This window comes from Protopterus annectens, chromosome 8.part0 (assembly GCF_019279795.1).
Source record: "Protopterus annectens isolate FY-2018-M chromosome 8.part0, PAN1.0, whole genome shotgun sequence".
NCBI lineage: Eukaryota > Metazoa > Chordata > Ceratodontiformes > Protopteridae > Protopterus > Protopterus annectens.
Genome location: NC_056741.1, coordinates 1,679,236,825 through 1,679,262,448, shown reverse-complemented (window position 1 = coordinate 1,679,262,448; position 25,624 = coordinate 1,679,236,825). Strand labels below are relative to the sequence as shown.

Here is a 25,624-nt window from a genome sequence, read left to right as displayed (position 1 = left end):
GCTAGGGGTAACCTTGTTTTTCCCGAAGGGTATGACTATGCATTTTTGGCATTTAACTTTAGGCCATGGCTCTGGCACCAGTTATCCATTTCTGTGAGACCCTTCTGAAGGATATCTGTGTCAGATGTGTTTTCTACTATGGCCCAGTTTGCAGTCATCTGCAAACTTTGTCAGCCATAACCCTCCTGTGTTTGCTTGTACTTTGGAAAAGTAGATGCCAAACAAGAGTGGGCCCAGGACTGAGCCCTGTGGTACACCACTTGTGACAGGCTTTGAGTCTGACATGGCGCCAGCAACTCTGACCCTGTGGGTTCTGTCACTCAGCCAGTTTGCAACCCATCTTGTGATATATGGGTTAACATTTAAGCTGATGAGTTTTTCAATGATACCCGAGTGGGGTATTGTATCGAAGGCCTTCGCCAGATCGAGGTAGGCTGTATGGACTGCCTTTCCTCATCAATGGCTTTGGTGACTGTTTCAAAAAGTCAACCAAGTTTAGAAGGCATGATCTGCCTTTGACAAAGCCAAACTGGGATGGATCCAAAGTCTGCAAATTCCCTATGTCTTTATTTATGAGGTCCATTATGATCCTCTCCATGGCTTTGCAGATAAGGCTTGTCAAGCTAATGGGCGGTAATTTCCAGGGTCGGTGGAGGCACCGCCTTTGTGAAGTGGGACCACAGTTGCAGTGCGCCACTCCTGGGTGCGTATCCAGAGGTAAGACTATGATTAAACAGCTGTCCTAGCTGTGGGTTTAATTCTCGTTGAGTTCGTGGAGCACACAGCCGGGGACACCATCAGGTCCCATGGATGCTGTGTTTTTGCTTTGGAGAGAGCAGTTCTCACTTGGGCGTTGGAGATGTTTGGGGGCTGCAATCGCTTGGTATAGATATCTCTCCTTTGGGGAGGGGAGAAGTTTGCACTGAACCTGTCAGCCAGTATGTTGGCAATGTCTGTAGGATCAGTAATCTTCACATCATTTTGAACTAGTTCTGAGCATATCTGGGAGTTTCCTCCCAGGTTTCTAACATAGCTAAAGAAGGCCTTATGATTGTCTTTTGAGTCTTTAGCTATTTTTCTCTCAAAATTTGCTTTGGATGATTTTATGAGAGCTCTTAGTTTTTACTTATAGTGATCAAGGGTGTCTTACCTTTTAAGGATTTTGCTCTATCTTGTAGTAGCTTCCTCCTTTTGTTGTAGAGTTTGTTTATGGCTGGGGTCCACCAGACTGGACGCTTGCCTTTGGTACAAAGAGTCTTTGTTTTGCTTGGGATTGCCTTATCCATGCAGTCCTGCAGGTGCTGGTAGAAGGCATTTGTAAGTGATTCAGCGGCTTGAGTACTGTTTTCCCGCTCGGGGCCTTAAAGGAGACCACACTAGTCTTTAGAAGTGTGAAGTCGGCTTTCGAGAAGTTCTTTACTGTGGTCTTTTTATTTCAGGTGGGGTGGGATGAGGACCTCCAGCGAGATTAGTTTGTGATCTGATCTCACCAGTGAGGGTATACTTCCGGTGTTGAACATTGTGCTCCCATGTTCGTGATGATGAGATCAAGTATGTTTTCTCCTCTTGTGGGGATGGTGACTAGTTGTTCCATGGCATTTGAGTTTATGAATTCCAGGAACTTTTGGGCTAGGGTGTTTGGGCTTGAGTAGTGTTCCCAGTCTATATTAGGGTAATTGAAGTCACCTAGTATGATGGTGTTTGGTGATACATTTATCCCCTCTAGTGTTTTCAGGAAGGCCATGTGAGGTTCCTGAGTTTGTGAGGGTGGCCTGTAACATGCTACAATTTACAGAGCAGTCTTGCCTATGGTTAATTGCACCTGGATGGTCTCCGATGCATCGTGCGTTGCCACCAGTCTTGAGGTGTGGGTGTCTTTGATGAATATGGATACCCCCCCTCCTTTCTTGGTATTGTCCGGATTTTGGGGCCGGAACGCATGATAAGGGGTAAAACCTGATAGTGCTGGGGTGCTCTCAGGAGCCTTGAACCAGGTTTCTGTCACTGCACAGACATCGACCCACGTAAGGAAGTAAGTCGATCTATTTGCCTGGTATGCAAACTGGAGCAGATCAAAGGACTTAGGCAGACCCACAGATAAATGTTTCTTCACAATCCTTTCAAAGCACTTCATGACGTTTGAGGTTAAGGCAACCAGTCCGAAGTCATTGAGGCAGGTAGGGTTGGATTCTTCAGAAGTGGGCAATACTTGTTTCCTTGAAATGCAAGGGAACTTTCTCCATAACAAGGGATGAGTTGAGGATGCCTGTCAGTACCAGACATAACTGATCAGCACACCCCCTTCAACACCTTGCCAGGTATGTTATCTGGTCCAGCAGCCTTCCTAGGTTTCACCTTCTTAAGCTAACGTCTCACCTCCTTGGAGTTACAAACAGGAATTGCAATATGAAGTGAGAGAAAAACAGGCTTATGGTTTTGTTAGGGAGAATGTCAGGGAAGAGAATTAGATAGCAGTAAGGAAGTAAGTGAAAAAGGGAGAGTAAGGAGGTATAAGGAATGAAAAGGTACTAGTTTACATTTAGGAATACAGTTTATCCTGGTTTTGAGCAAGAACAGAGCCAGATCTTAGCTAGGAAGTCTTTCAGAGTGGTTTTGAAGGATGAGAGGGAGGGTACTGACCTGATGGATACAGGTAAGGAGTTCCAGGCCTTAGCAACCATGTACGTGTACAGACAATGCCCAGCAGACTTGCTAGGTCTGTAGTCAGACAGGACTTTTTGGTCACTGGATCGCAATGAATTATTGGGAACACAGTTGTGTAGAATATTTTTTTAGTGCTAGACAGACAGATGGATGCTGAATAATTTTATAGGTGGTAAGAAGTTGTGTATATATGTTAACTGATGTGACAATTCTAACCAATTTAAGCTCTTCAGTGCTATATAGTGGTAGGTTCTGAAAGGGCTATGTGCTGCAAATTTAGCAACTTTGTTATAGCATTGCTCAAGTTTTAGTTTTTGTACCTACATACCCATTATTTATTAGATTGTATAGGTTTGAATAGTAGCTTTGGCTTCCTTGCATTCGACTGCAGTCTCTAAAATGTAATACTCTAATCATGAGCTATATAGTTACTTCATTTTGTTAGGATAGTCTGATAACGTTCTGCATGGTGTTAGTGGAATGAAAGTGCTTAACTGTTTGCTTTGGTAAACAGATTTTCTATTTCTGTAAGTGATATATTGTATTTCTTATTATAACTTGATTTGAAATAATTGGGAGCCCGCTGAAATGGCAGTCTCTAAGTATGATCCTCAGCAGTGTGGAACTACAAATAATAGTATAGGAAATACATACTAACCCCAGTTTTTACTACCTCAGGACATCATTCCCCACAGCCTGAGGTAGAGTGACATGGGAGTGAGTATGCATAAAGAGCACAGGTGTCGATGGAGTGGGAAAAAGGCCCCCTGCAAAAGCACCTTAAGGTATAAAAGTCAGCTTTGGAATTCAGAGTAATTTTCTTAAATGCATGCTTTGATTTTCAAAATCTCAGGATTCAAAGAATGCTATTTTAGATGTTCAACAGGCAGCAAAAATTCTGACATTAATTCCCATTTTTCTTTGGCAATACATATTCTTGATCAAATTTTGAAATAACTTCTTCATGCATGCAGTTGCTTTTACTATAGCACAGCCTGAATGCTAGTATTGTAATGTTCATCCTGTAAACACTACCAAGACTAGGCGCAGGGCTGCCTATCAGCCACTTTATGTGTCCAACACTCATAGGTAGAAACAGGCAACACTGCAGGTATAACTTTATATACTAAAAATCAATGTATGTTCTGTTTAAAAAAGATAAAGATGAACCCCTGCTGAGATAACAATATCACTGCCGAAGTTTCTTTCTCCAGCAAACCATTGAAGTGAATTTAGCAAAAATTAATCTTAAAAGGTTTTACCTTTGATTAGTGCATCCGTTAGTTGTTGTTTTGGTCACTTGGGGTGGATTTTAGAAAATGCATCAGCTTAGTTTTTCCAAGTTTAGATCACCATGACAACTGCTGGAATGAAAAAAAATATCCAGTTTAAGTAAATGTTACATAAACTCGTTTGCAAGTGCAGTCATCTGACAGGTAAATACTAAAAATAAGACAAGGTTGTGTGTATAAGTAAATACAATTTCTTGGTTTAGCATTGCCTAACCGAGCACACACAGGCTTTTTCAAACAAACATACATCTAATATATATGGGTTTCAGAACTATTACCATATCACATTTCAAAATGTGTGTTTGTGTGTGTGAGCGTGCACGCGCGTCTGTCTGTCTCCGATAGACAGAGAGACAGAAATCCTGATGAGGGCTTGGTGCTGAGTGAACAATGTGTTACTTTATCTTCCAGGTAACTTCTAATAAGTCAGTAACATTCTTATCATTTTTTTCTGACGTCACTGTTTCTTAAAACTGAATGGTCAGTTTTACCTTAATCTACAATGGCTAACATTTTCAGAAGCACATGTAAAGTTCATAGGTGAAGTAAATATTAATTATATTAGCAGACATTCACTTCAATCTACGTGCCCTGAAAAAATGTGTCCAATTGAGGTAAGGATGATTTCAGTTGACTGGGCTATAGGTGATTTGCAGAAAGGCTGGTCGAAAGAAAGGAAATGTGATCTTGATTTTGCAAGACAGTAGAAATACTGATATCTAACTAGGCAATGCAAACATGAGAAACATAGCAGGCAAGCTTATTATATGACCTTTTTCTTATACTGGTGAAAGTAGGCAGTGGTGGTTACAGTGAAATACTGCATCCCTCAATGCCAGCAAACAGAAAATTGCTCCCACAATCTCTAAAACTGAAAGCTTTACAATTAAACAACTGATGCAAAAAGTGTCACAAACAAGTAACAACCTTCCTTTTCCTCTGTACCCCTGATGTATAGGCAAAACTTTACAACCTCAGTTTCTATCTTATACCAACTCTGAGGTCACAGAAACAAGGAGAAAAGAGAAAGGTTGATAAATGCAGCCACTGACAGCAAATCTACCAAATGCCAGTAGACAAAAAAAAACATGTCAGAAGGAATTTTTTTTTTTTTTTTGGAGGGGCTTTGCATTAGTCTGAATTTTCTGGAGGATATGAAATCTGAAACTCAAATGTCTATCATTATTTTCTGACTTCAATCATCAATGATTTGGCAGAAAAACAAAAATTGTATGAGGAACACACCAAAAAAATATGAGGCAAAAATCTGGACAGTTGAGAGGTATGCCTACCCACATTTGACAGAATTGAACTCGATAAACTGACAGGCTCCTGAAATACTCACCTTCCCCTCTTCCCCAGTTCTCCGAACGTAAGAGCAATTGTGACCAAGTTGGCACTAGCAGTCATACCCCTCAAGTGTACCTCATTATGAGGAATGCTCCTCTTTCTGAGACTTAAAGTCTTCATCATCCTCCCAGTCTCACATTGAAAGGCTCTGTCACACATTCATTACTAATATTTTTAAGTGATATCCAAGGTAAATAACTCTGAATCATATTACTCCAACAAAATAACTTGTTACATTGGACATTTTAACCATCTTGTGAGTTTCATAGTTGAAACTGCTACTAACCCGTTCTCAGGTGTTCCACATTTTGCTTATTTGTTTCACGTTTTAAGAGGTAGTGGCAGTGCTCCACATTTTAGAGATATGTTAAGAACTATGCTGGCATTCCCTTAACTCGACAAACTGTAACAACAATCTTTTTGCAAAGACATTCTGAGAACTACTGTATCAGGCATTGACAAACAGTAGGTTTCCTTAATCAGTAACTGGGTATTAAAGGCTGGAGGCTGTATGTTTTGCATCTTGGATTGCAATTGCTGTAAACTGGTAAATTAAAAAAAAATTAAAATGTTTTATATTTGCAGGCCTGCATCAGTGTCTTATGTAAACCTGCATTATTCCAAGTGTGACAACTTATCAACAATACTATGGAAATGAGCACCCTTAAAATGCTGATTCTGAAAATGGAGTAAGAGCCAAAGTGAAATTAGCTTAAACTCTGGATCACAGTACCTGCAATACAGTGATGTTTTTCATCAAATGTGTTATTAAAACTTTAAAGTCAGCATATTTTGGAGTTAAATATTGCAACACCACTGACCCAGAGGATTAAACAGCGGACAAATAACCTGACATTAGTTTGTTCAGTTATTCACATGGCAGAAATGAATACATTCAATAAAGCCTTCATACAATGGACTTATTGAACAATGTGTTACAGTTTCTAATAATACATTTTGGATGCATTTAAATAATCAAACACAAACTTAACTTGTACATTCCATTAGGACACCAGTGGTAGAATTTGTGTAAATGCAGCTGCTCTATGTTTGCATAACTGGGAAACTGAACTTCTGTTTTTTGAGCAGAGACAATTCCAGTCATAAATGCATATTCCTGAAATCAGTTTTAAGTGCACCAGAGAGAACCTTATATGTTTCGCTGAGAAGCAGGTGTTGTCATTATAACAACATGTCTTGTGTTTGTTTGCTCATATGTTCATTTGTCTTTGCACCACATTATTTACTGCAACCATTTTAAGCAGCAGAATGCAGAATAAAACACATTTCTATTTTTAAAAATCACCAACAGCAACCACATGTGAAAATTTGCATGATACTCATACCTCTCAACCATACCGAATTCTTCAATATTTACCCATTTTGAGGCCAAAAAATTGGCGTGCCACAAGTTCACGAGTGGCCCCTTCAATTCCTGATTTTTTTTTTTTTTTTTTTTAACAACTTTAGGTTGTGGCTGATGTCATCATGCATTGCCCACAATGTCATCAATGTGCAGGGGTGTGCATTATGACTGCCAGCCTGTCAGAGACTTGGACTTTGTTTACCGTACGTGTTTGGAATTTGAATAGCAGCAGCAGTACAGCACAGAAGTGTTTTTGACGTAAAACCTAATACAGTGTCCCTTAGAACTACAGTAGCAACAGGAACTCCACAGACAGATGAAATGTCAGGCTAAGTTGCAAGAACAAAATCCAAAACTGATATTTATATCGGCTTCTTTTCAAAAAACGAATTTCCGTCCACAGCATTCTGCAGGAATGTGTTATTCTTTGCATCATTGTTATTTCATATTTTTAATAACTTCAGCTCTCATTTTTTCTTGGGACAAACTAGGGGCAGCTTTATGAAAACCACAATCTGTTGCATTGTGTTTGTCTTGCTAATTATTTTAAGGTGTTTGTTGTTGCGCACGTGTGTGGCGATAGGTATTTCTGGAGCAACAGTCACTGATTTCCCACTCCTCTATTTATGAAGGTTCTGAATCGAATTACCTTCCTGTAAGTTTGTTTACGATTTGAACATCATCAACATGTATGAGGTATTTGCGTTCACAGATGAAAATGAACCCTGCAACATCAGTTTTTACACAGAGGATTCCACTGGATTTAGCGCGCTTCTGTGACAGCTCTGATAACTTCATTTGAAATTAGAAGCAGCACATTTTATTAGCGAATGCGAACTACAAACACTGGTTATTCTCAGGGTAGGGAACATACAGAAGTAACTGATTGGCGCTTCCTGTACATTTACAGTACACAGTGTGGTTCTGGGTCTGTGTGTTGTCTAACCATTATGGAAAATAAGAATTTTAGTTTGCTACTTGTTCTAGGAAATCATAAATTATATACAACACAATCTTTATTTTAAGAAAGGCAGACCAGTGATCCAAATATTTTTTCTTCTGAAAAAAATTATTTTTGTCTTGGAAATGGGTATCAGAAAAGAGCTGAACAGTGGTTTTGTACTATCCAAGTAAATTACGGTTTTGTTGTCTCAACTAAACTTAGTTTTTAGTTAAGACTCTGCGGATACTTGTGATATATACTCACACAGTCAAGAGGTTTCTATCATTGCTCACCCCTTAAAATTATTTTAGACTATTTACTGTTTGATAAATACGTGCATGTTTGCATTCATTATAACTGAATTGTTCTGATTATAGGCATGCAGGAAAAGACATAAATAAAGCAAACAGGCAAAGTAAACGATATCGCAAAATCAGGTATCTTTGGTCAGAACTCTGCATTGCAAAGGCTCACAAGAAAAGGACTTTACATCCTTACTCTATGCTTGAATGATATGTGTAAACGCCACGGTATCATATTCTTTCCAGAATATAAATGGCAGCTGTCTGCAGAACAGACTGCCCTGTGTTTCGTGTATTTCTATTTACAGCCAGTCTACCTCCCTTTTTTTCTCTCGATCAGTCACGCTGTCAGATTGCAATCCAGCCGCCCTTCTCCTTTTAAAGACTCAGCACCACCTTTTTTTTTTCAAACTGGGGCTAAAATATTAGCTCTGTTCAGTAAAATTTCAACAAAGGCCTTTCAAATCACTGTACAGAATTGAAACTGCTGAGTTATACTTTAATGACCACCATCCCTGTCCCACTGCAGATATCACAGACAAAACAGAGACTGTTTTGGGGAGATATTATGCCAAATTAAGACATTACACTGGACTGGATGTTATCCACATTTCTGTGCAACACAGGCAACATAGGGAGGGTACTGTGAAAAACATTTAGGAAGATTTTTCCCCTTGCGAATGAAATTATGTTAATATGTTGAATATTTTTAAAACTGAGTTGAGTGCAATGGTGTTTTATTTAGTTTAGCAGGGGATGAAAGAAGACTGATTTCTGGGTGTAATGTACCACATTAAGATACTGCTGTGCAAAATTTGCAGAAATAGTCTGACAAACTTATGTATCAGTAAAATAACAGAAAAATTAAAAATAGCTGCTGCTTTTTTTAATCTCTTTACCAAGGACTTTAATCACACCAAGGCCATGCTATTAAGCAGCAGGAGGCAGTATCTCATTAACCATCAACACTTCAATGCAGACAAACCAAAAGACTTTTGGAAAAGGGAATGAAATTATGACTGTCAGCCAATTCTCAAAACTCTGTTTTTTTTCACTTCCAAATTCTGAAGAAATAGCTAAACAACTATGTACCTACTTAGAGATAATCACTGCTTGCAGTAAATTAACATTTTCCAGCTCAGGTGTTCTCCTCCACATCAAACTGTGTAATGTTCTTTTCTGGCTTAAACTGTTCAACTTAATAATTTGCAAAATTTTAACTTGCACTTGCTGGCAAATTACTTCCCTTCACCCCATGTTAACGGCTTCTCTGCTATCTCGTCTCTATATATGTTTCTCTGGAAGTTATTGATATCAAACACAGTACAAGATAATGACCTTCAATGGCAGTCTTTCCAGTCAACAGCTGCCAGTCTATTGCCATTTGGCATCATCTTTTCAAAATTATATCGAGCATTATAGGATTAAGGAACATGAGGCTGCATTGGTGCAGCGGTTAGTATTGTTGCCTCAAAGCTAGAGGTTCTCCGGTTCAATTCTCAGCTGGAGCGCCTACTGTGTGGAGTCTGCATGTCCTCCCTGCAGTTGAATGAATTTAAAGACATGCAGGTAGGTGCGTGTGTGTATCTTCCTTGAAGGTTGGACACTAGTGCCTTCACTAAAGGTTGGGAGCTGGGCAAGCAACTCAACACCGCAAAAATTCACTGCCAATCATTAGCGGACCAGAGTTCCTCTGTGGTGACCCCTTACCAGGAAAAGCCAAAAGACAGTTATAGGATTAAGGAACTTATTTTACTATAACAACTTCTATATGCAATCACTCTAGGGCTAGGTTCATATTTTGGTTGTCTGTTCTTCAGTTTGCATTTGAAGGTTGGTACCCCACAATTCCATTGGAGTAGGTGGCATTACCTAATTATGTATGCAACTTTTAAGTTAATCAGCATACAGATTTGTACCTATTTTTCATGGGCCTTTGTCCAGATTTTTTATGTTTTCAGGTAGAGAGGTATGATGATACTTTAACAGAGTAAATCTACAAAGTCCTCCCAACAAAATTATCAAGAACAAATTCAAAAACAATAATTCCTAGTTAAAAAGGTCTTGCTAAAGGAAGGTCATAGAATTCGACCAAAATAACTGCATTACTAATTTAATAAAGTAAATGATAATTAAACCTATTACATAGCACCATCAGTGTTCAAAAGACACACTTTTAACATGAATTATGTTCATGTTAACACTGTCTTAATTGAGAATTGTCTTAAATATTAAAAAACAATACTTTTATCTACAAGCTCTCAATTCCCAGTTCATAGGTAGGTACTAGGCTATTGGCCCTAGGGCCTATATAAGGCTAGCCAAAAAGGTACCCTGGCTTTTGCCACCCAAGAAAATTATTTTCATGTGACCCTGTCGAGCAGAGCCACAGAGGTGATCCCCGGGATGAATTTCCTATTTCCTATCCAATCACCAAGATTTTTCTTGAAGAGTACTAATGAGGAGCTTTGTTTGATATAGATAGGTAGTTTGTTCCAGAGTATGGGAATTCTCTGGGACAGAAATCTATCCCTCCAGCATGTTCTGTTTACTGTGGTGACAATATTTAGGCCCCTAGAGAGTGTAAGTCGGTGGGATTGGGATTTCTTTAAGTGGAGTATGTCCAACAGCTCTGAGTCTGACATAACTTTGTATGTTAGGAAGAGATTGCCTCTGAGTAGGCGATATGCAATGGAGTAAAGCTGAAGTTTTTTGAGACGGTCTGCATAGAGCATCTGTTTGAGGCTGGTAATCCTCTTTGTGAGCTATTTCTGTGGCATTTCCAGTTGTTGTAGATGTCTTGTGAGGTACATACCAAAAGAGACGCTGTACTCTATAATGGGTCTAATGAGTGATGAGTAGAGGGGAACAATGACCTCTTTTTTCCGGGATGAGAAACCTTTTGTGATGAGGTGTGCCATGTAGAAGGATTTCTTGACTACTGTGGTGATGTGATTATCAAAGGAGAGACTACTGTCCACCTGTGTCCCAAGGTCTCTTATCATACTTTTGGTGTTAAGTAGACTACCGCTTAGGTGGTAGCTCGCGGGTAAAGGGTTTTAACAAAGGGGATGACAATGCACTTTTTGGCAGTGAGCTTGAGGCCATGGCTTTGACACCAGGCATCTGTCTCAGAGAGGCCCTTTTGTAGGATGTCCACATCGTTAGGAATTTCGATTATGGCTCCTAGTTTGCAGTCATCTGCGAACTTCGTTAACCAAAGACCTTCTGCGTTAGCCTGTACTTCAGAGAAGTAGATACCAAACAGGAGAGGACCCAGGACTGAACCCTGTGGTACTCCCCTTGTCACTAGTCTAAAGTCGGATTTGGAGTCTGCTACTTTCACAGTGATGGTTCTGTCAGTGAGCCAGTTGGCAACCCATCTTGTGACATAGGGATTTATACCTAGTTTAGTGAGTTTATCTATAATTCCAGAGTGGGGGATGGTGTCAAAATCCTTGGTGAGATCTAGATAGACTGTGTGAACCACCTTACACTCGTCTACGGCTTTGGTGACTGCTTCAAAGAAGTCCTTCAGGTTTAGGAGACATGATCTGCCTTTTGTAAACCAGAACTGGGTGGGGTCCAGAGTTTATCTATAAGTTCCATGATTATATGTTCCATGGCCTTGCAGAGCAGACTCATCAAGCTAATGGGGTGGTAGTTCCCTGGGTCCGTGGTGGCTCCCCCTTTGTGCAGTGGGATAATAGTCGCTGTGCACCATTCAGTGGGCGCAAAGCCTGAGGTGAGGCTATGATTGAATATGGTACTTAGGTGGGGTGCCAGTTCATTCTGTAGTTCGCATAGAACGCAGCCTGGGATGTTGTCAGGTCCCATGGATGCTGTGTTCTTGGCTTTGGAGAGTGGGTTTTTTATCTGTGTAGCCGTGATTACAGGAACTTTGCATTCTTCCGATACAGAGATGGGCCCTTTAGGGATGAAAGGAGGGTAAAGTTAGCACTGAACCTATCTGCCAGGATGTTGACAATATCAGTTGGTTATGTACATTTAGTGCCCCTGTGCTGTAACTCAGAGCAGATTTGAGTGTTGCCATTGAGATTCTTGACATAGCTATAGAATGCTTTGTGGTTGTCTTTAAAAATCAGTGGCAATTTTGTTTTCGTAACTAGCTTTGGAGGATTTTATGAGGGATCTCAGCTTCTTACTGAGGATGACCAGGGAGTTCCTCCAATCATGGGATTTTACTCTTTTTTGCAACAGTTTTTTTCTTCTGTTGTAGAGTTTATTTATTGCAGGGAACCACCAGATTGGCTTCCTTTTTTTGGAGGATAGCATCTTGGTTCTGTTGGGGATAGCACGATCCATGCACTCATGTAAGTGCTTATAAAGTACATTTGTGTAGGATTCAACAGTCGTATCTCTATTGTCCATCTGCATGGGTGTCATGAAGTTTGCCACTTCTGTCTTAAGAAGCGTGAAGTTGGCTTTGGAGAAATTTTTACGGTGGTTTCCCTAATAGGGGGTGGCGGTGGGATGTAGATTTCTAGGGTGATTAGCTTTTGGTCAGATCTGACCGATGAACTGACCTCTGGTGTAGAACACTGGTCGTCCATGTTGGTAATGACCAGGTCTAGGATATTTCTGTCCCTGGTGAAGTTGATCCAAGGCAATGGAATTTATGAATTCCAGAAAACGTTGAGCAAAAGAGTTGGTACATGAGTAGTTTTCGCATTTAATGGTGGCACAGTTGAAATCACCCATTATTAGGGTGCTGGGTTGTACCCTAATATTTTCCAGTAAATCAAGAAATGAGGAGTGGGAATCCTGGGGCATAGTGGGGGATATGTAGCAAGGTACAATTTGGATTGTGGTTTTGCTCAGAGTTAGTCGCACTTGGATAATCTCGGATGTATTATGGTGAGCAACTAGCCTGGAGGTGGGGATATCCTTAATGAATATGGACACGCCTCTGCCTTTAGTGTTTCGGTCCAGGTTAGGTGGCCAAAAGGTTTGGTATGAATTATATCCTGGTAATGCAGGGGTGCTCTCTACAGCCTTGAACCAGGTCTCTGTCACAGCACAGGTGTCGATGTTCTCCATTTTAAGGAGTGCCTCGAGTGAGTGCATTTTAAGGTTTAGACTTCTAGCACTGAATAGCATTACCCTTAGATTTTGCTTGCTTGTACCTGTTACAGTGGAGAATTTGTCATTTGAACCTTGCCTAAAAAAAGGCACTATGGGGTGGCAAGAGCCTTAGCCAGTATCCGGAATTCCAAGGGCGACAGGTGCAGGCCATCTCTGGCAAAGCATTGTGGTCTGTTGATCATGTCATCCCAGGCAGACAGATACTGGATCCCCTTAGAATGACACCAGAAGCTTAGCCAATTGATGAAGTCAATCATTTTGTCCTTGTACTGTGGTATCATTCTCGGTGATGGTGAGATGCTACTCACAGCTAGGGTCATACCTGCCTGGGCTACAAGATCTGAGAGCTCCTCCATGTCTCTTTTCATGTAGTCCAGGAAGGTATGTCTCAGGTCATTCACATCAGCATGGACAATGACAGAGTCATATTTGTACTTGTTGTGTAGTGAACTGGTAGCGTGCGTTATGTGGGGGATCATGGCACACAACAGGCAGCTGACAGTAAAATTCTCCTTGTTTAGCCTGGTGAGTGGAACATCAGTGTGCCTGACTACAGAGTCACCTATGACTAGAGTGTTGGGTATGTTGTTATGTCTTATGGGCTGTGGTTGAGTGGAACACTGAGTTTGTGTGCTATGTGTCATTTGGGTTGTGTTGGGGGGGTGGAGGTTGCTTGCGTTTCTGCATTGGAGGTCTCTGTTGCTTAAGCAGATTTTTATTGAGAGTCTCTGTGAATGTAGGTGTGTGTTTTGTGTTTTTATGTGTGTGCTTTAGTGGTGTAGGTTTTGAGGGACTATGTGATGAGTGTGGTGAGGTGCAAGTGTTTACCTTCTCCTCTTGACTGTCTAGTACAGTCTTGAGTAAAGAGAGCTTTGCTTCCAGTTTGGCTATATAAGTGCATCTCTCACAGGTTGTAGTGTTGGGTGGTAGGAGGAGAGGGTTGTCTGTGTACATGAGACAATTGCTGCATTGCCCCAAGATGCCCAGATTCATCAGGTAGACAGGAGAAAACACCGGGAGCTGACCCTTAGACATGCCTGGATAGGTGCTTATTTATTAAGTACCAAAAACTGTTTTCCTCTAAACAAGTGAGGAAAGTTGAGTGCTGTAGTAATTTGTAGCTTATTTAGTGATTACAGTGAGTTCTGAACAAGTGCTGAGCTCAAAGAAACAGATTTGAGTGCTAAAACTAAAACAGCTGGCTAGTTCAAAGGGAAAATTTGAAAAGCAGACTTTATGGCCCCAGGAATAGTTTAACCCTAGCTAAGCTGTGATGCATAGAGTGTATTTTTTTTAATATAACAGTAGCAAATGAGCAAACTGATTTAATCAAATTAACCAAGTAACTAACAAAAAGTTAAAACCTGAGCCCCATTCCAGCAGTCTTTGATCAGACAAGTTCTAACTGCACATACCTATCACTATGTTGCAGGGAAACCTTCCTCAAAAAAAGATGGCCTGGATTAGTGCTCAAGTTATACAAACAAAACTAGATTCAGCAGGTATGAATCTAGTCTATGCTACAGCAAACAAGGTGTACCAATTTCAGAAAGAAATAGTTCAAATAAACAGGCACAATAAGTCTTTAACCAGAAAATCCCCACCCAGAAGGGCAGAATCTACCCTCTCCTCCCAAAAGAGTGCAGACCACACCTTCTTAATGTAAAATAACTGACCCGAAGCCCAAATGCTTAAACCAGAACTAATACACTTTTAGAATAACAGACAGTGAGCCTTCAATCAGCAACTCCCAACTTAGAAGGATGTAAGCTACCCGTCCTGCCACAACAGTGCAGAGCACAAACTTCTTAATGTAAAACAACTGGTCTGAAGCCCAAGTGCTTAAACCAAAGGCTTGGAATAACAGTTACAATTTAATCAGGCTAATAACAAGCAGTAATAAATGCAGCAGAATAAATGCAATTAAGTACTTTTAAGAACAGGCAGCAAAAGCAAAATAAAGTAATAAAGTAATAAAGTAGGAAGTAGCACAAATACAGTAAAAGCGGATGAATAAAGTGCAATTTTTTATATAACAATAGAAAACAAGCAAACTAATTTAAACAAATTACCCAATTAACCAGTAAAAAACTTTGAACTGATCCCTGTTCCAGCAGTCTTCAATCAGACAAGTTATAACTGCACACTCCTGCCACTAGGGTGCAGGGGAACCTTCTCCAAAAAGATGGCCTGGATTAGTGCTCATGTTATACAAACAAAGCTAGATTCAGCAAGCTTGAATCTAGTCTATGCTACAGAAAACAAGGCACACCAATTTCTGAGAGAAACAGTTCAAATAAGCAGGCACAATAAGCCTTTAACCAGAAATATCCAGCTCAGAAGGGCAGAATCTAGCCACTCTCCTCACAAGAGTGCAGACCACAAACCTTCTTAATGTAAAATAACTGGCCTGAAGCCCAAGTGCTTAAACAAGAACTAATACACTTTTAGAATTACAGACACTTGAGCCTTCAATCAGCAATTCCAAACTTAGAACGATGTAAGCAACCTGTCATGCCACAACAGTGCAGACCAGAAACCTAATGTGAAACTACTGGTCTGAAGCCCAAGTGCTTAATCTAAAAGGCTTAGAATAACAGTTACAATTTAATCAGGCTGCTACCAAGCAGTAATAAATGCAGCAGAATAAATAAAATTCAGTGCTTTTAAGAAGAGGCAAAAGCAAAATAAAGTTAATAAAGTAGGAGGAAACACAAATACAGTAAAAGCAGATGAGTAAAGTGCATTTTTTTGTTAGTAAAGTGTAAGGAGAGAGGAAGGAGGAGCAGAAGATGAAGGATAAAAAACTAAGTGGGTTGGCCTTCTCAAATGTTCTCTTTGTATTAAGTAGAGTGAACACTAGACTGGGAGGGGTGTCCCAGATCAATATTAGCTGCAAAGCCACCAAATATAACAACACCACAAGAATAAGGTGGGAGGGAGGAAAAACAGTTTTAGGACAGATGAGAAGCAGAAAACAATTCCAGAAAATATATAAAATAATTCAGTCAGGCAAAAAAATAATTCAGTCAGGCAAAATTAAGATAATGCAGAACTCTGAAAGGTTAAAATGCCAAGAAATATACTTATCAATAAGCAATATATTTCCAGATTGTTTGAGAATCACACTTCAGCCAGAACACCAGGAGTTTCCAACAGTGTATGCAAAAATTTACAAACAGAAACTATTTTTAAATCAGCAAGCCTTGAAGCAATTAGATAACACAAAATCTGTTAGACCAGTTTTATAAACTCCACCACAGGAACAGGGGGAAGCAGTTTCAGGACAGATGAGAAAGAGAAAACAAAATGCCAGAAAATATGTAAAATAATTCAGTCAGGCAAAAAAATAATTCAGTCAGGCAAAATTAAGACAATGCAGAACTCTGAAAGGTTAAAATGGCTAGAAATATACTTATCAATCAGCGATATATTTCCAGATAGTTTGAGAATCACACTTCAGCCGGAACACCAGGAGGTATAAAAAGTCTTGCCAGAGGAAGGTCATAGAATTCGACCAAAATAACTACATTACTAATTTAATAAAGTACATGATAATTAAACATATTACATAGCACCATCAGTGTTCAAAAGACACACTTTTAACATGAATTATGTTCATGTTAACATTGTCTTAATTGCTAATTGTGAATTGTCTTAAATATCAGACAACTATAAAGACATAGTTCACATAATACAGTGTCTTCAACAAGTAACAGCATATTAATTATTAAAAATCAATATAAAGGAGAAGATAAGTATATAAGCAGAGATGCAGATAAGTATAATGCACGTACAGATGTTCATTTATGAAGAAAACTATCTGCATTAGTTGGTACTGAGATACTGATCCACAACTTATAGTATGATAGCTACTGATCTATTAATCTCTCTTTTTCTCTCTCACTCTATATATATATATATATATATATATATATATATATATATATATATATATGAAAATTTTGGATGGCAGTCATGCGAATTTGGATGGTCGAAAGCCTGTTTTCAAGTTCACGTTAACACCGAACCGGTTATGTTCGGCTCTACAACAACAAATGCCAGTGTGCATTCACTTTTGTGAGGTCGACTTTTTGCTTGGAGATTGCAGTACAGTGTGGATTGGGAATTTACCATTTTCCTCATTGTAGTGCAATCTTGGAGTTTGTACATATAATTAGCAGGGTGTGGGGGTGCAGGTAATTTGGCTTTTGTCAATTTTTTTTTTAAACTAAGTCATTACTTGACTGAGTGAATTTTAGAATTTTGATAGTAAACAATACATATATATATATACATATATGCTGCAACAATACATATATATATATATATACATATATGCTGCAACAATACATATATATATATATATATACATATATGCTGCAACAATACATATATATATATATACATATATGCTGCAACAATACATATATATATATATGCTGCACTGCATTTTGTCCAGCACATCTTTGCTTGACAGAGTGAAGTGCAGGGCAGGGTGTTTGGGAATAGCAGACTGACTGATGGCATTTTAATCAATGGTGCATTTTGTTGTTGTAGGTAATTGGTTGTATATTACTGGTGGGACTATTGGTACGAAAGTGTGTGTGGGTTTGAATTAGAAGAAGAGTTAGGTAAGGGATTAGGTTTAGTATATAGGTATTAGGGTTACAGTAAGAGTTATGTAAAAGGATATATTTAACACGTGCAAGTATTTGCAGGTTAGAATTAGAGTAAGGGTTATTAGAAAGTGTTGTGTATATATGTGTGTGTGGTGAGTGTCCAAGCTTTAATGTGTGCTGGTAGTCTTAAGGAACGGTATATGGTTAGGGGCAATCACACAGTTAGCATGCATTACTAATGTGAGCAGGAAAGCTAACCCTGTCTGGCTTGGTAGGACTAAAGTTTTTAGATCACAAAAACAATTTGTTTTCCTTTTGTGATCTTTTCTTTTTTGGGTATTTGTTTTACAAGTTGAATGAATGTTTGATACATTTTGTTCTCTCTTTTGTGTATCAAAGATTTAATGTATTGAACATTCAAAATGTAATCAGATAACACACATACACGCGCACACACACACACATATATGTATATATATATATATATATATATATATATATATATATATATATATATATATATAGTGATATGTCTGGACAGCAATCTGCTGCACAGACAACAACTAGGTTGTTGTTTCGCAGGGGCAAGGTTACTGAAAACAAGTTCAGAGCATTCCTGCAGAAACATAAGCTCCTTGAGCTTCTCTCTCCCTGTTTCAAACTGTAGTCACCAAAGTTACCTCGGACTTTGCTTGGGGAGCAGTTTCATGAGGGATAAAAGTGAAAGGTGTGTGTGTCCCACACAAGCACATAAATACATAAAAAGAAGCTTTACATGATCAAGGCACTCAGCTCAGAATCAAATTTGGTACCTAGGACCTCTTCAAGTTGTTACAGACAATGTAACTATCATATGGTACATCAACAAGAAAAGAACATACCAATCAGAACCCCTTTACAGACTAGCCATGTTACCTTGTGATCCAGTCAAAGCCTCTTTACAGACTAGCCTTGTCACCTTATGAGATAGCTTCACAGCTTAATCTCAGTCTACATTCCTTCGACATTCTTTTATTGAAAAATTGTGTGAAAGACAACCTGAGCAGGACAAGGTCAGGCTTTCACAAATAGAAACTAGATCATGAAATCTTGCATGATTTGAACCATCTGTGCTGAGTTCAAGTAGATGTATTTGACTCCTGTATGAACAGTCATCTGGCAAGATTCTACTCCAAGACTACAAGCAAAAAGGCCTGCAAGACAGAGTCTACTCCCTTACTTGGACAGGAAAGTTTCTGTATGCTTTTCTACCCATTCCACTGATATGGCAGTTATGACAATCGGTCATTGTCTTGACACACTTCTGGCCTGTGCAATTGTGGTTCTCCCTTCACTTGTAAATGGACACACTGGATCTATTCAAAAAAAAATTGCATGTTTGATACACCCTAACCACAGTCAACTTCAACTGACTTTCTAGATGACAGTGCCTTAATTTCCTTTAGGCACCTGATTACTGAGGATGAGAACCTGGTACTAACGTATACAAGTGGCACTGCAAGTAGGAAATCATATATTTGTAAAAATAAATGGTTTTCTGTGGGGTGCCAACAATACCAGCATGCATTCAAGGAAAGTTGTTCGCTGGTTTTACAGTATCCGTGTCAGTTACTATCCTGTGGCCGCTCATACTTATCTATCAATGTTCAGCCTAGTTGTCTGGACTGTGCATTTTTATTCAGTAGATTGTCTGTCAGGGGATCAGATGTGCTTGCATAGTTAACACATGCCATACTTCTCAGCTGTCCAGATTTGTGTAGAATGTCCAGTTTGTTGCATCATATTTTTGGTTTGTGCCCCATAAACTTTGGGGTTTCTGTCAAATCAGTGGAAAATCATTGAGGATTGAAACCAGAAAATAATGACATATTTGAGCTTCAGACCTTTTTGCAATGCACACAAACGTAAACTCTGTTATTCTATTAACTTTCTAAGTTCGTAGGACCAATATTTAAAAAAACTGTCCTAATTTTTGGGCCATTATCTCCCCCATTATTTATGGCTTTGTGGAGAGCTATGGGCCAGACATGCAACATTGAACTGGCAGACTCGTAAATCTTGCTGATCATTGATGTCATGCTGGGTCTTTTAGGATGCCAATGCTGCATACACATATGTGTCAATCAGTCACTAATGTCATGCTGGGTCTTTTAGGATGGCAGTGCTGCATGCACGTATGTGTCAGTCAGTCACTAATGTCATGCTGGGTCTTTTAGGATGCCAATGCTGCATACATGTATGTGTCAATCAGTCACTAATGTCATGCTGGGTCTTTTAGGATGCCAGTGCTACATACACATATGTGTCAATCAGTCACTAATGTCATGCTGGGTCTTTTAGGATGGCAGTGCTGCATACACGTATGTGTCAATCAGTCACTCATGTCATGCTGGGTCTTTTAGGATGCCAGTGCTGCATACACGTATGTGGCAATCAGTTACTAATGTCATGCTGGGTCTTTTAGGATGCCAGTGCTGCATACACGTATGTGTCAATCAGTCACTAATGTCATGCTGGGTCTTTTAGGATGCCAGTGCTGCATACACGTATGTGTCAATCAGTCACTAATGTCATGCTGGGTCTTTTAGGATGCCGATGCTGCATACATATTACTATCTGTCAGTGCTATGGCTTTTATCAAGTGCATAATGACGATGTATTATGTGATACTGTAAAGTATAAGCCTTGCAGAAGTGGTTAGTAGGTCACCAAAAACACAGATGAAAGTTTGGCTTCCTAGTATATTGTTGTGTCAAGATGAAAGAAATGGGGACATGCCTATGATGACAAGAAGAGTGAATCATAACTATTTACAGCTTTTAATGGTTCAGCCTATGAATGCTGATCTGGCATTTAATCATTTTCATTTGTATTTTGGTTCATGAAGGAATGTAGCTGTTTAATGAGAGTCGTATGCATCAGTCTTGGCCTTCCACTTACATGGTTTGTATCTGCCACTAGAGTTTCATGTGCAACAGATGGTCAATATTTTCCAAAGCATCAAAAGGTCTTAGTTTCAGGTAGTTGTGGGACTAATGGAATCACATTGCCTCACTTGCTATAATGATTTGCATAATTACAGAGATGTATCCTTGAATATGTTGTTTTCCATTGTCCCAGATTTATATATGCTATGAAATTAGCCATGAACAGTTGTCTGCAGTATTAACTAAGTACAAAGGGTGTGACAGCCAAGCACCCTGGTGTGCAACACATAACTCAATAATAATACAAACAATATAACTGTAACATAACTAAGGAACATTCCCCAAATGTAGCCATTAATACTGCACAGTCACTATGGGTAGTTGCTCCATTCCAAACTTTAGCAACATATTTGAATGAGACATGCCTTAGGTGATCATAATGTGACCACAAAATGTGTTGCTTGCTACATGAACCAAAAAATGTTTCCATTGCATCTGATCTGCTTACTGTTAAATTTCATAAGATTGTACATGTTTATTATGCCTTGATGACATTAACATTGATTTATAAATGAAATAATGTGATTGCCATGACAGTAATGCATGACCATGTAAACACTATAATTACATGTTACTTCATCTAGATCGTTATGTGCATAGTATGATAAATAGCATATAACTATTGCTAAAACAGAAGTCAATAGAGGAGGTGGTACTCATTAGCAATGTTACCAACTGAGTAAACAGACAATGTGAACTTGATGTTTATGAATATGTGGAATCAGAATTACATAGAAGGTAGACAATTACTTATATAAGGCAGCAATTCTTTTAGCTACTTCTGTATTGTCTGAGATTGTGAAAAGCTCTCTGCTCTCTAGCAGCACTGCGAAAAGCTCTCTGCTCTCTAGCAGCACTGCGAAAAGCTCTCTGCTCTCTAGCAGCACTGGAAAAAGCTCTCTGCTCTCTAGCAGCACTGCGAAACACTCTCTGCTCTCTAGCAGCACTGCGAAAAGCTCTCTGCTCTCTAGCAGCACTGTGAAAAACTCTCTGCTCTCTAGCAGCAGTGCGAAAAACTCTCTGCTCTCTAGCAGCACTGCGAAAAGCTCTCTGCTCTCTAGCAGCACTGCGAAAAGCTCTCTGTTCTCTAGCCGCATAACTATGCAATAATGCAATAACAACTTATCATTTGCATTCCTTTATACCTTGTGACATGTAGGATTTATGCATTGTTTGGACCATTGTTTTCAGTCATCTGCTACACTTCCATTTATAAACAACTCATATAAGAAAGCCACTAAAGTTGACTGTCCTCAGCCATTTTGTCCAACATAGTTTTCTACCATCCACTAGAATTTGTTAACAACTGTCATATAAAAAAGACACAGATACCACACTGGAGCAGAATGGCTTAGCTATGTATTTATTTGCAGATTGCTTGCCAACTGTTAATTCAAGAGATATGCAGAAAGGCAAGAATTTTAATGGAGACCTTGTTTGAATGAGTCTATGCACCCTTTCCTACCCTGCAGAACAGCAGCACTTGTTGATATTCGGCCTCATTCAACATCACATCAGGGTTCCATGGCTTTATAGGTTCACACATGTTCACTAGGCTAATGACCACAAGGGCCTTTTTAAGCCTAGCCATGCATTTCAAATGTCTGACAGGTTTTGATACTCTTAATAAATATTAGCATGGGCCTATGAGATGAACCACTTACAAGTTATCTGGCTCCATTAGAAACATAGGTGCCAAACCAGGGATGAATTTCCGGTTTCACATCCAATTCTCCAAGATGTACTTGAATTGGATAAGGAGCCTGCTCCATAGACATGGTAGTCTCTGGGATTCATACTTCTCTCTCCAGCAGGTCTTATTTATATTACAGGTAAGGTTTAAGTCTTTAAAATGGGTAATTCTCATGCTGTTCATTTTGTGGATATGCAGGAGGTTCATCAAAGTGGGGTTTGACAATGCCCTGTAGGTCAGGTATGGATCTCCCATCAAAAGCCTGTAGGAGACAGAATACAGGGATAGGGCCTTGAGGCAGTCTGCATAGGACATTTTACTTATGCCCTGAATTATTTTAGTGAGGAACCTCTGTGGACATTCCATTTGTTGGATATGCCTCGTTAGGTACATAACAAAGGGGGCACTGTACTCAATGAATGCTGAATACAGTGGAACAATGACTTCCTTGGACTTAGATGCCATACTTTTGTTTATATGTTGTGCAACAAAGAATTATTTCCTCACCACTGTAGACACATGATTGTGAAACGCTAGATTACTATCTTTGTGTGTCCCTAAGTCCCTAACTACTGGGTCAGTTCTAAGGGGTGTGTTGTCAATATGACAGTTACCAGGGATGGATGACTTCCCAGAGGATGCTATTATGCATTTCTTGGAATTTAGTTTTAGTCCATGATTCTGACACCAGTTGTTTATCTGTGTCAGCCCCTCCTGGAGAACATTTGTGTCAGTGTGAGATTCAATGACAGCTTTATATATTCAAATGTATTTATATTGTCTTTTGTTTCACAAATATACCACCTTACAATCTGTCAAAGGTCACCTGGCTAATTAGTTCCACACTCTTTACTCACTGTTTGGTAGCACTGGCTAATCATTGTCAGACCACCACCTACCTATGTCTCCCTTGGCAGTTCTGCATTCCACCGCAGAAGGAGGAAAATTAGCACCCTCCACAATCACACCTCTTTACCTACTGTGGAGCAATGCCCCTTCATCTACATGATACAGTACCATGCCTTTTAATGAGAAGTGAACACCATCAGCATGATACACTGCTGGCCATTTACCTTTTATGCTGGGTGAGGTATGGAAACTTCATACTTTCTGCCATAATACTGAACTTTGTGGTATTATTCCTCTGTGTAATACATTATGCTACTATAACTGATGTGGTTCTACTTCTATAGCCATTCCAACCTGGGAATTGCCTAATACCATAACAACTGAGCTTGTGGCCTGTTCTAGATGATACTTTTTTCAGATTACTACCAGCAGTACCCAAAATAGCATGTGGCATAAAGTCATGTCATTCCAAATTGTAGTCCAGCTCCCTCCAAGTCTTTCACTTCTTCCCTTGCCTTATCCTTCATTGTGGACATTTCAAAACCCATAAACTCTAGACATCTTTCACATGCCCTAGTTCACCTTGAAAACCTGCTTCTCACTGTAGCTGTGTCTGCAATATCTTCATACAAGAATATCTCAGTATCCATGCTTTCTGTTGTGCTTGAATTCTTGGCTCCACAGTATAAAAGAAAACAATGTTAGCCATGTTATAACAGGTTATTTGTCAGCTATGTTTCATAGGCATTGAACTTGCACCTCACAGATTTCTTGTTGTCCCGTGATTCCCTTACCCATTATGCATGAGTGTGGAGTCCAACTGAACATTGGGTATAGTTTGGGATCTAAGATGCATCACCCCATTGTTTTCTTTAATGTGGCCCACACATGAAGCTGGGTAAGCAGGGTACCCTAACATGGCTGAAAACTGCTGCTCATCCAGTCAGGATAAAACAGATGAACAGTTGTGGGTTCGGTTCAAGAGGATTTATTATATACAAACACATCAGGATTGAGGCTTAGAAACTTAAACTTAAATAAACTTATAAACAGACTGACTACTGCACTCATACATGTTAACACTCTGGCTGTTCACTCAAAATGGCACTGCTGCCTGCACATGCTCTCTGTTTATAAGCACGTACCCTCACTTTGAAATGATTCTTAAAGTCACAACACACACTCTGATCTACATCCTCCTTCTTTGAGAAATAAGTCATGCACAGTAATAATGACAATAATCATTGACATGCAATTGTACAGAAATAATCCTTTGACATACAATTATACAGAACTAATTACAAATTAAACAATCATGTCCAGAGTGCTGTGTATTTTACACTACGTCTGGAAATATAACCTGAACGTGTGACATAAAAATTAGGACTGGCTTTAGCAACAGGGACTGTCTTCAATGAATGTTCAATTTCAGGGACAACTGAGACATCATCAGGAATGGGAATAGGTACTGAGACATGTCCTTCAATATTAACATCATCTGGATTGCTCTGAGATCTAGAGTTTGTATCACAGGTACAATACTGCAATATAGATTCAGACACCAGAAAAAGATGCTTGTGATTTCTTCTGTATTGTGTACCCTCAGATTCTTCTAAGTAAGATCTCGGCTCGGCACATACACCTCTCACTTGACCAACTGGATCCAAATATTTTGCAGTTTGCATCCTCTCTATCTCTCCTTCTTTCAATGGATGAAGAAATCTGCTTGTTTTATCATAACCAGACTTCGGGAATGAAAGCCTTTTGAACTGGGCTTTGATTGCTTTGGTGCTTTTAGCATTAGACACCAACAAACTGGAACTGACAAGCAAAGTTGCTCTGGTTTGCCTAGAGAGAAGTCTCTGAGCAGGTTAACCAAGCAAATTGTCATGGGGTACATTGCTGAGATTAAGCAAATTCAAGAAAACATCAGTATTGTCATGCTTTGACCTCTCTAGTAATTGCTTTGCACTTTGTACTGCAAGTTCAGCTAGGCTGTTTGACTGTGGGTACTCAGGACTACTGGTAACATGGATAAAGTCCCACTCTTTTGCAAATATCTGAAATAGCTGACTGGTAAACTGGCACCATTGTCAGAAATACCTTTGTGTGAACTACCATGAACTGAGAAATGATGTTTCAACTTAGTAATGACAGTACTGGATGTTAGGTTAGGTAGCAGATCAATCTTGAACCAATTTGAATAAGAGTCTACCAACACTAAGTAATGTTAACTATTCCTCTCAAATATGTCAGTGGCTACTGTTGACCAAGGTAGATCAGGAATCTGGTTTAGCTGAAGTGGCTCTTTTTGCAACTCCTGTTTAGTACTACTGCATACTAAACAAGATGAAAGTACTTTATCGATATATTTTGACAGGCAAGGCCCAAATACTAGTCCTCGCACCCTTCTTTTGGTAACTTCGAAACCTGGGTGGTGACAATGCAAA

The 25,624-nt window shown here is 39.4% G+C and overlaps 1 protein-coding gene across 9 annotated transcripts in view; it reads right to left on the bottom strand.

Annotated features, from left to right (window-relative positions):
• The window catches only part of PKNOX2 (PBX/knotted 1 homeobox 2), a 3,468,198-nt gene that overhangs the window by 2,368,478 nt on the left and 1,074,096 nt on the right, over window positions 1-25,624 (bottom strand). For 6 of the 9 annotated variants that reach the window (XM_044081207.1, XM_044081210.1, XM_044081206.1 and 3 more), the window contains exon 3: window positions 3,927-4,025. The gene's annotated coding sequence lies outside the window, so the exon portion shown is untranslated. Of the gene's footprint in view, window positions 1-3,926; window positions 4,029-25,624 lie in introns of all 9 variants that reach the window. The other 3 variants (XM_044081208.1, XM_044081212.1, XM_044081213.1) reach the window with 1 other exon arrangement.